The sequence below is a fragment of the Phacochoerus africanus genome, chromosome 12 (genome assembly GCF_016906955.1).
Source record: "Phacochoerus africanus isolate WHEZ1 chromosome 12, ROS_Pafr_v1, whole genome shotgun sequence".
Taxonomy (NCBI): Eukaryota; Metazoa; Chordata; class Mammalia; order Artiodactyla; family Suidae; genus Phacochoerus; species Phacochoerus africanus.
In genome coordinates, this window is record NC_062555.1 from 20,092,316 (window position 1) to 20,103,434 (window position 11,119).

The following is an 11,119-nucleotide window of genomic DNA, read 5'->3' on the forward strand; positions in this document are numbered from 1 at the left end:
CGGTGGATGAATGGATAAACAAATTGCTGTATACACATGCAATGGAATATTATTCAGCCCTAAAAACGAGTGAAGTGCTGATACATGAGACAAAGTAAATGAACCTTGAAAGCATTTATGCTAAATGGAAGAAGCCAGATACAAAACGTCATATATCATATGATTCCATTTATGTGAAATATCCTGGCAATCAATTTACCTATTTTGGGGTATTTCATATACATGGAATCATACAATGGACCTGGGAGGAGAAGAGGGTCTGAACAAAATGGGTAGGAGCTTTTATTTTGGAGTGATGGAAATGTTTTGGGACTGTACCACAGTGTGAATGTACTAAATTTCATTGAATTGTGTACTTTAATAGGGTTAAATTTACACTGAATTCCACCTTAATTTTTTAAAAAGTGAAGCTACTCGATTGTCAAATCACTGACAATCTCAACTCAGCCATGGCCCCCAAGTCCTGGAAACAACTTAGGTCAATTCTCAGGTCACGGGTAGCAATTACATCCGTGTTCAATTGTATCGAGAGCTCCTGGTAGTTCTGAGGCTCTAGAAAACAGACCAGGAAAATTCTCCAGACGTTAGCCTCTAGCGCTTCCTTATTGTAAATGGGGAGGGGGGACGCGGAGACCTAAAACGACAAGACACGAAACTGTCCACCAAGCAAGGTCCTACGGCCCCAGGGTGCCGCCAGGCCCTCCGACATTGCAGGCCCGGCCCCCACTTCCTCTGAGGTCATCGCTCAGTCCAATGTCAGGTTCACCCCAGCGTCTCCCGGCGGGTCGGGAGCAGGCCTGACCCCTAGCGCGCCGCTTGCTGTCCCCGCGCCCCGGCTCCAGGTGGGGCGCGACGTGGACCGGGGAGAGTGGTGTCGCCCACGGGGCGGGGCCGGGGCGGGCCTGGGGCGGGGTCTGCGCCGGCGCCGGGTCCCGCGGGCGCTCCGCCAGCCGCGTAAACACTGCCGGAGCGGCGCGGTGGAGCAGGTGAGCCGGCGGGGTGGGGTGCGCGGGCCGGCCCGGTCGCCTTCGGCTTGGAGGGCGCGGGCTGGAGCCGGGCCCTGCTCTCTGCGCGGCCCTCGCCGCGGCCGGTCGCGGCCCCTTGGGTGGTTCCGGGGCTGTGGCCCCAGCGGCCGGGGCGGGGAGGGCGCCAGGACAGCGGCGACGGGGCCGGCCCGGAACTGGGGAGTGGAAGGAGCGCGGGGAGCGGCCCCAGGCCTTGGGCCTTCTGCCGGGCCGGGTCCTCCCCGCCGCCGGGGGTGGGCGCGATGCGCGCAGTTAAAGGGCTGGAGCGTTTAAAGGAGCAGTGCACGTGGGTCCCGAAGGCGTGCGGACCGCGGCATTGCGTTCCTCCCTCCTGGCTGGCATCTAATGGGCCCTCAGTCCTGCTGGCCTGCAGCACCCGGCCAGGGCCACTGCTTTGCGGGACCAAGAGGGGAGGCGGGGGGGGGGGGTCTTCCCGCATATGCCAGGAACAGGATCTCAGGTCCGGCCTGGAGCCCTCGATTTCGTTATCAGCGGTGTTTGGCTGTTTTATCAGGCATTTACCGCTGTGAGGAGACTCCCAGAGTCAAGCTCTTGAAGCTGAAGGAACGCGAAACAGAAGCTAGTTCCCATCCCAGATTTTATCAATGAAGAAACTCAGCCCGCAGAGTTAAAGTGACTTTGTTCAAGGTCACCCAGGTAGGATGCATATGAGAGCCAGGCTTAGAACCCTTTGGCCTGGCCTCTAGTTTTGTTGTCCAGACCTTTGGCACTTGGATGAAATGCCCCCTGTCTGTGACTTCACGAGTGTTCCCTTTTCACAGTGTGAACTCTAGATTGGTGCAGTAGCTGCAGCCTTATTTACAGACGGGGAACCTGACAGGCAAACCTTCCAGAACAGTTGCAGAGCCAGCTTGACTCAAAATTGACAGCTCGGGTTGCCAGCCTGTCCAAAGGGTACCTGGATCAGTATAGACCCCTGGCTTCTGGTGTGGATCCCCCTACTGTCTATATACACAGCCCATTCTGTAGACACCTGAGTCTCCAAGGACTTCAGCCAAGACCTTTGGCGGTAATTAAAGGCTTTGTATAAGCCGCTTCAGGTGTGTGAGTTTCAGGTTCCCCTTGGTGTGAGTTTGGCCCTGTGGGGGCGGGAAAACATGTCAGCAGCTGCAGCCTCAGCCCCCATCAGGTGGGCAGGGAGTCCAGGTTCCTCCCTTGAGTACTGGAGGGAGAATTCAGGGCAGGGGCTGGAAGGAGGGGGCTCGGAGGAGTGTTGCTGTGGAGCGGGATGGATGTTGTTTCAGGTTTTCAGGGAACATTCTGGATGGTTTGGTGTTGAAGTATCCATGCACCAGGTCTAGCATCTGATGTGTGCATGTCGGGAGGCGAGAGCCCTGAGCCTGTCTGTTTGAGGAAGAGGACAGGCCTGCTGCTCAAGGCCTGTCACCCCTACCCCCAGGTCCTCTCTGGCTACTCACTGTCCCACTGCACACCCAGGGTTTGCCCGCCACCTTGGTCTCTCTCCAAATTATTGGTGACAATAGTAGCAATAGCATAACTTTTTTTTTTGTCTTTTAGCCTTTTCTAGGGCCACTCCCATGGCATGTGGAGGTTCCCAGGCTAGGGGTCTAATCGGAGCTATAGCCACGGGCCTATGCCAGAGCCACAGCAACATGGGATCTGAGCCACGTCTTCGACCCACACTGCAGCTCACGGCAACACTGGATCCTTAACCCACTGAGCAAGGCCAGGGATTGAACCCGAAACCTCATGGTTTCTAGTCGGATTTGTTAACCACTGCGCCACAACAGGAACTCCAATAGCATAACTTATTTTAAGCAGTTGGTCATATACAATAAAAAGCCATTTTGTACAGGAATTGTCACAGTGGTCTTGAGAGCTCTGATCACACTGAAACAGTTTTCATGTTTACCCTTTACCAGAAGGGGAAACTGAGGCTCAGGGCCATGAGCAGGTTGTCCTGTTGTGTGGCTTCCATGAGCAGCAGGATTTGAACCCAGCTAGCTTTATCTTCTTCATCTTTTGAGTTTTGGCACTGGAGGCTTCCCGCATTCACGCCCTACCCTTGGCCCTGTACCTCTGCCCCAGGCATTTCTGTGCGGTCTCCATGAGCAACTACTTGACAAAGAGAAAAAAAAAATTTTAAGGAAACCAAAGCAGTGTGTGTGTGTGTGGTGGGGGGCGGGTCACATCATGTTTCTATTGAAGACGTGTTTGGCTGTTTTTCAGCTGTTGATTTGACTTTTAGATTCTGTCTCGTTGGGGACTGGCAAGACAGCAAATGTTTCTGCAAGTATTTCCACCTGTTCCTGGACTCCGGCGGCTGGGGCTGGGGCTGTGGGGACAGAATGCCAGGGCTCAGGGGCTGGCACACCCTCCTGGCTGCCTCTGGCCAGGGCCTGGGAGGTTCCCCTCACCTTGAACTGACTGGACCTGATAGGGGCTTCGAGCCTTGTGTAATCAGTGTTGGCTTCTAGGCCTGGAGTGGGTGAGGTTGCGGTGTCATAGTCTGGGGAAAAGTCATTTCAGCCCTGTCCTCAGGGAAGACGAGATGTCAGGGAGGGAGATCATTTCCTTCTAGTCCCTTCATTTCCTGGGAGAATGGGTGACACACTTGTCTTTGTTAAAATGTCTTCTGGGAGTTCCTGTTGTGGCGCAGTGGTTAACGAATCTGACTAGAAACCATGAGGTTTCGGGTTCAATCCCTGGCCTTGCTCAGTGGGTCGAGGATCCAGCGTTGCCGTGAGCTGTGGTGTAGGTTGCAGATGCGGCTCGGATCCCGAGTTGCTGTGGCTCTGGTGTAGGCCGGTGGCTACAGCTCTGATGAGACCCCTAGCCTGGGAACCTCCATATGCCATGGGAGCGGCCCTAGAAATGGCAAAAAGACAAAAATAAATAAAATAAAATAAAATAAAATAAAATAAAATGTCTTCTGCAGCAACGGAAGAAAAATTTAAAGGGTTCTCACCTTCTGCCATACCTTAACCAGAAACCTCCCGACTTTTTAAAAAATAAAAGCAATACGTGCTTGTTCTAGAAAATTCGGAAAATATTTTTTCTTCAGGGCATCCATTAGCCTCCCCCCTCCGGCCACCTCCAGCTCAGAGCGGCATTCTTATTGACATGCATTTCCTTACATTTGCCTATTAAAATATTAGAAGCAGAAAACTGAAGCTGGAGATTGGCATCCTATTTTTTTCTGATAATGGTATGCCTTCAGAATTTTCCCTTCATTGAGTTTTCTCGGAAAACTGCATTTGATGGAAAGCATCTGAACATTTATCTCACCAGCCCCACAGAGAGGCACTGTCCCACTGTCCCTTCTGAATCGACCCCGAGAAGCAGTGCCCTGTTTCCTGCCCCCATGCCCACATGTTGGCGCTTCCTCCCGGGAGGCACGTGCCGGGCACAGCTGCTGCCCCCCTCCTGTGCAGCTCTGGCAGCAGAGGGAGAGCGGGGAGGCCCCTGGGCTGGAGCTGTGGGTGGGGGCGGAGGGAGACTTCTGCCTTTTAAAGGTGGCAGGTGATCCCAGGAGTGAGTAGGAGGTGTTTCCTGAGTCTTGTCTGTGTCTTGTGGGCTGCCTGCATGACCGTGGCCCTGGCCCACAGAATATGTGATCCTCACGGGGTTACAGGTACTTCAAGGGGCTTGTCCTTAGCACTTTGGAGATCCGAGCTTTGACTCTGGCTCCTGGTCTGCGGGCCCTTAGAGAATTCCTCTTGTCCCTCTCGGCTTCGGTTTCCGTAACTGTGAAAAGGGGTGCTGATCAGATGGCCTTTAAGGTCCTTGCCAGCTCTGACATCCGTCTATCGAAGTGCCCTTTTGTTTGACAAAATGTTTGTCTTACCAGCACGCCCTGGTTTAGGGCGAGGTGAAAACCCCAGAGGTCTCCCCAGGGCCTGGGTGACACGTGACCTCATATGTCTGGTGGTTTAAGCGGCTTCGTGACTTTCCAAGAGGAGCATCAATAGCCTTCTTTTATCCCCTCACTCTGTCCCTGCCTTTATGTCATCTCTATTATAACTGCCATTTCTTGGACATCTCTTATGTGTCAGACCTTTTACACATGACTCAAGTTTTTACAGTAATCTTGTGACATGGGCCTATCCCACTTTTTGCAGAAAAGCAAATTAGCCACGTGAATTTAAATGCTCCAAGGCCAGGCAGATGAAAAGAATGGTTCAAATGACATGGCTCGCTGATTCCAACTCTGTCTCTAAGGCTCAGCTTTCGCCCACTGGCTTGCTGTTTCTCATTTAAAAAAAAATTTTGGAGTTTTCACTGTGGCTCAGCAGATTGCAAACCCAGCTGGTATCCGAGAGGTCCCGCTTGGTGGGTTAAGGATCTGGTGTTGCCGTGAGGTGTCACAGATGCAGCTTGGATCTGCTGTGGCTGCGGCCTTGGCTGGCGGCTGCAGCTCTGATTCAACCCCTACCCTGGGAACTTCCATGTGCCTCGGGTGTGGTCCTAAAAAGCCAAAAAAAAATTTCTGGGCCCAAAAGTGGCATGTTAGGGATGCAGTCAGCCGGCTACCTTCCCAGCTTCCCTCCCCCGCTTCCAAAGCGCCCCTTTTCCAGGCTTCTTCAGGAAATGGGGGCTACCTCCCTGTGTCCTGGACACCTCTGAGTAGGACAGGGCAGACAGAGGTCAATCTAGAGCCTGGGTCAAGGTTCAGGAGGCCCCCTCAGGCCCCCTGGGGGCTGTGAGTGGTACTTCAGGGCCACCCCGTAGGAAGCAGACCCAGGCCCCAGGTCCAGCTGAGGCCGCCTCCCTGTGCTGGGGAGAACCATTGGCAAGGGACGCCGGCCGAGGTGGATGGGCAGATTTACGAAGGTCAGCCAGGGCCCATCCACGGTCAGGAGCTCAGGGCCAGGGCAGGCAGGCGGGCGAGCTGTGGGAGTTTCCTCACTGCAGCCATCCCTGCCCTGGTGTAGGGGAAGGCTGGGGTCCCCCAGGGTCCTGGGAGCTCTGTGAGGTTACCTCGTGACCGTAAGAAGTGGCCTGTTTAAAACCAATGCCACTCTCTTCAAGGGCGCCCTGAAAAATAAAATGAGTGAGTATAATAGGGCAGAAACACAGGTGGAACAAACTAGTTCTTAGCGGGGGCAAGAGAGCAGGAGGGGTTTAAGAGGTACCAGCTGCTCTGTATGAAATACATGATACAAGGATGTCATGTACAGGACAGAGAACAGAGCCAGTAATTTATAGTGACCATATATGGAACATCGTCTATAAAAATATCCTCACTGTCGTATGCCTGAAACAACTATGCTGTTGTAGGTCAACTATACTTTAATAATGAAGGTGAGGAGACACCCACCTGGGTTAGAGCTCTGCCACAAAGAAACCAAGGACCCAGATCCAGGCCTTTCTCTGCCGCCCCCACCTGTTTGTGGTAAATGCAGTGACTCCCACTTTCCTTTTGGAGCCGCGATTTCCATCTTTTTCCGTGAGGCACTAGTGTTTACTACGGCATTTAAATATTGATTTTCGGAGTTCCTCTTGTGGCGCAGCAGAAATGAACCTGACTAGTATCCATGAGGACGTGGGTTCAATCCCTGGCCTCGCTCAGTGGGTCAAGGATCTGGCGTTGCTGTGAGCTTGTGGTGTAGGTCGCAGACACGGCTTGGATCCTGAGCTGCTGTGGCTGTGGCATAGGCTGGAGGCTACAGCTCCGAATGGACCCCTAGCCTGGGAACCTCCCTAAGGCGTGGGTATGGCCCTAAAAACAAACCAAAAAATAAGCATAAAAAATCCATTTCCTACTTGGGAATCTATTTCCTACTTATGTCCATTGGCCTTAAATTTTGAGGTCGAAACTTTTGCATTTTCCTGAAATGAAAATAAGGTCAAGGAAATTGGGTCCCCAGGGTTTTCATAATAACAGCAGGAACTGCTGACACCAGCAAGCTTGGGGACATTCTCGGGGTCAGAGTCCCTCCGTTTGGCTCATTCAGCATTTGGATCCCCTTCAGCTGATTGATGGGAGCGAGCAGTGGCTTCTTGGGATGGTTGATTTCACGTCCTCGTCCAGGGAGCTGTTGGCCACAGTGCTGCCTTCTGGGAAGGGTTTCCAGGACTCAGTCTTGTGCACTCCCCCACCCCCCACCCCATCAGCTTCTGTGCATTTTCCTGCTGCTCCCTCAGAGAGAGGGGAGAGCTGGTTGCTATGTGGTTGATAGGATTTGACATCAGCAGTGGCAGAGGCACCCAGCCCCACCCCCACCTGCCTGTGAGTCAGCCTCCCGGCGGGGGTTCTTGGCGTCACTGGGGCTCTGATGTGGACAGAAGGTTGTTTATCTGCCTGCGTTTGAGTGGTAGTTTTTCCCTCCAAGGATCTCAGAGTACCGCCAGGCTTCAGTTCCAACTTAGAAGCCAAGGGAGGACGTCCCAGCTGCTCTGTTGTCCTTCAGGAGCCAGGTAATAAGGGGCTAGGAGACGGTGGAAAGGGGCTTCCTGAGTCCATTTCTCCCCTGAGTCCAGTCAGAGAGCATGTGAGAGAAAGCAGGATGGAAGAAACGCTGTCTGAATTGTTGATACTCATTTTTTCCCTTGGAAAAATTAATAGCTTAAAAAAACCCACCAACTACAGACACAATCCGTGTTTATTACAGAAGCTTCGGGAAATGCAGACAAATGTAAAAGTCATTATCACCCACAATCCCGCTACCTAAAGATAACTACCTTTAATGCTTTGTGATATTTCTTGCCAATGCTTCACATACATACATTTTTGAAGAGAATTCAGATGATTATGTGTGTGGCATTTCATATCTATTAAATTTAACATCTCGTTTTTCCCTGTTATTAAATATTCTTAGACATAAGTTTTTTTTAGTAGTCATATACTAGACTCCATCAGATGGGCGTGGTATACAGAGTCAGGCATCTTCATCATTTTCACTTGAAAAAATATATGTACATATAAATGACTGTAACAACCACATTTTTATATAACTCTTTTATTATTTTCCTAGGACAAATTCCGAGAAGTAGCATTTCAGGATCAAAAGGTATGACTATTTTGAAAGCTCTCAATTTTTTTTGTCTTTTTTTTTTGTCTTTGTTGTTGTTGTTATTGTTGCTATTTCTTGGGCCGCTCCCGCGGCATATGGAGGTTCCCAGGCTAGGGGTTGAATCGGAGCTGTAGCCACCGGCCTACGCCAGAGCCACAGCAACTCGGGATCCGAGCCGCGTCTGCAACCTACACCACAGCTCACGGCAACGCCGGATCGTTAACCCACTGAGCAAGGGCAGGGACCGAACCCGCAACCTCATGGTTCCTAGTCGGATTCGTTAACCACTGCGCCACGACGGGAACTCTTGAAAGCTCTCAATTTTTACTGCCTTCAGAAAGGCCGGTCCAGTTTGTGCCAGGGGTGCTTGAGACCCGGTGTCTCCACACCTCCCTCCAAGGTGGGCATTGCCTGGGAGCTGTTTCGGCCTGATCACTCTGGAAAGCTGCTGCTCCTCTGCAACCCCCTCCCCCGCCCCGCCCCCGTCCCAGCCCCCATGACTCTGATGCAGCATCCGATATTCAGGAGAAACAGCATTCTCTCACTCCCCAGTCTAGCAAGCAGGTAGCGTTCCACAGAGGTATGCCAGGGTAGGTGGGTGAGGGGCCCTGCCCCTAGACAGGAGGGTGGACTGTAACCTGATACTGCCCAGTATCAAGCTGGGCCCTGGCTGGGGCATCTGACTGCTTGGCAGGGGGTGGCTCCAGGTAAGGTCTGACACCAGCCTGAGACCTGCCCAGGGGCCAGCTCAAAGCAAGGATCCCTGGACCTTTGGTCAGGATGGAGCTTGGGATCTGCATGTTAAATAGGCAGCCTAACAAATGAACCTGTCTGCAGAGCAGAAACAAACTCATGGGCACAGAGCACAGACTTGTGGTTGCCAAGGGGGAGGGGGAGGGAGTGGGAGGGACTGGGAGTTTGGGGTTAGTAGATGCAAACTATTGCATTTGGAGTGGATACATAATGCGGTCCTGCTGTGCAGCACAGGGGAACTATATCCAATCACTTGTGACGGAACATGATGGAAAATATTGTGAGAAAAAGGAAGTTCCTGTTGTGGCTCAGTGGAAGCAAATCTGACTAGCATCCATGAGGGCGCAGGTTTGATCCCTGGCCTCGCCCAGTGGGTTAAGAATCCGGCATTCTCGTGACCTGCGGTGTAGGTCAAAGACACAGCTTGGATCTGGCGTTGCTATGGCTGTGGTGTAGGCCAGCAGCTATAGCTCCAATTCAGTCCCTAGCCTGGGAACCTCCATATGCCTCGGGAACTAAAAAGACAAAAAAAAAAAAGTATGAGTAAAAGAATGTATATATATCTATAACTGGGTCACTTTGCTGTACAGCAGAAATTGACACAACATTATCAGTCAACTATAATAAAAAATTAAAATAAACAGCCTAGCATAGGGTTTAAAAGCACAGCACCTGACTGTCCAAGGGTGACTCTGAACCTGTCATTTCTAGATCTGTTCCATCTGTAAAATGGGGAGAATAGCAGTGCCTCAGACCTGGCTAGTACGTTCAATGCCTGGTCAGAGTGTGTTGTCCCACCATCCCTCAGGTGGCCTGGACCACTTTAGGAATGGCATCTCTTCATCATCATTAGCCTCCTGTAAGTCCTAAGCCACACCCTCGGTGTCAGGGGCTCTGAGGGGCAGCTCCACCTGTTCCCTCCTGCCCCAGGCCCAGCGGGCTGTGAGCAGAGTGCCCTTCTCGGCTGGCGCCTCCTGGCCCTGCTTTCCTGGGAGTCATGGGCACAGCCCAAGGAGGGGAGGGGTCTGCTCGGGGAGCCTGTGTTTTCTGGCCAGGAGGCCATGAATCACATGGGCTGAACAGAAAAGCCTGTTAGGTCATTTTCTGATGTTCTCCCCCTGTGCCGAGCAGGGCCACATGGAAGGGGTACAGTCTGTCTTTCAGCCCACTCTCCCCGGGCACGGCCTTCACAGACTTTCCTGGGATTGGGTGACTGGCTGAAAGAAAGGGAAATTGCAAGGACCTAACCCTGCTTGATCCCGGGTTCCCTGCTTTTCTGTCCCCACCTGCCCTGGCGCTCCCTTTTTCCTTCCAAGAAGCACCTTTGCTCCTTGTGTCCCCATTTCCCTTGTGCTTTGCTGTCAGGGTGTCTGGGGGAAGACGCAGCTCCATGCGGTGGTTCTGAAGGTGAGCTTGCCTTCCCGACTCCGGGGCTGCAGCCCTGACGTTTAGATGCAAGGACCCTTGGTCTGCTCCTCTGGTCACTGCCAAGATCAATCACAGGCCTTCCTGAGGCGCGGGAGGAACAGAAGGAGGGCGATCATAACTACGTTATGAGTTCACACCCCATCCAAAGCTGACACGCTCCCAAGCTCCCAAACAGCACATCGCCAGAGCCTGAGCCCTGCTGCACATGGGCTGTCCCGGTTCAGCTCAAAACGCAGGCTGCTCTTTTTGCTCCGATGCTCCCCTTTGAGTAAGAGTGGGTGGGCAGGGAGGGCGTCTTGTGGGTCCAGGCAGGTGTGGTTTGGATTTATCTATTTATCTCCAGGGGCCAAGCCTCGCAGGGGAGGGCTTTAAAGTTTCTCCTCCTGGGGCTCACAGTGAGCTGGGCCGCAAAGCTGTGTCCCCCCAAACTGGGCTTTTATGTAGACTCTGCTGGCTGCTGAGGAGCAGATCATCCCCAGGGCCTGGGGGGAGGCGGGAATGCCCACACACACCCTGTTCCGCAGAGGGCACTCTGGTCACACCCCTCCCAGGTACTGAGACTGTGCCGGCCTCCATCTGCCAGCTTCAGTTCCTGCTGCCTGTCTGGCCCCCTCGCCTCTCCCAGTGACACACCTCCCATCGCCGTTCCCCTGGTCCTCATGCTCCAGCCACAACAGATTGCTGGGTGTCGTCACAAGGGGCCCCGTCAGGTCCCCCATCCCACCATCCATTGATGAGGTTACTTTCCTAACCTCTGAGGCCAGTTTCATGTCCCTCTTTGTCCTGGAGGCTGAGACATCTAATCCCCACTGTTGGTAGACTGTCCCCCCTGTTTAGTCTTAAGTAGCCCAGTGTCCTGTCACCCCCTCCTGGCAGTTACCTACTTTGCTTCCTAGCACTGAACTCAGGGGAGCT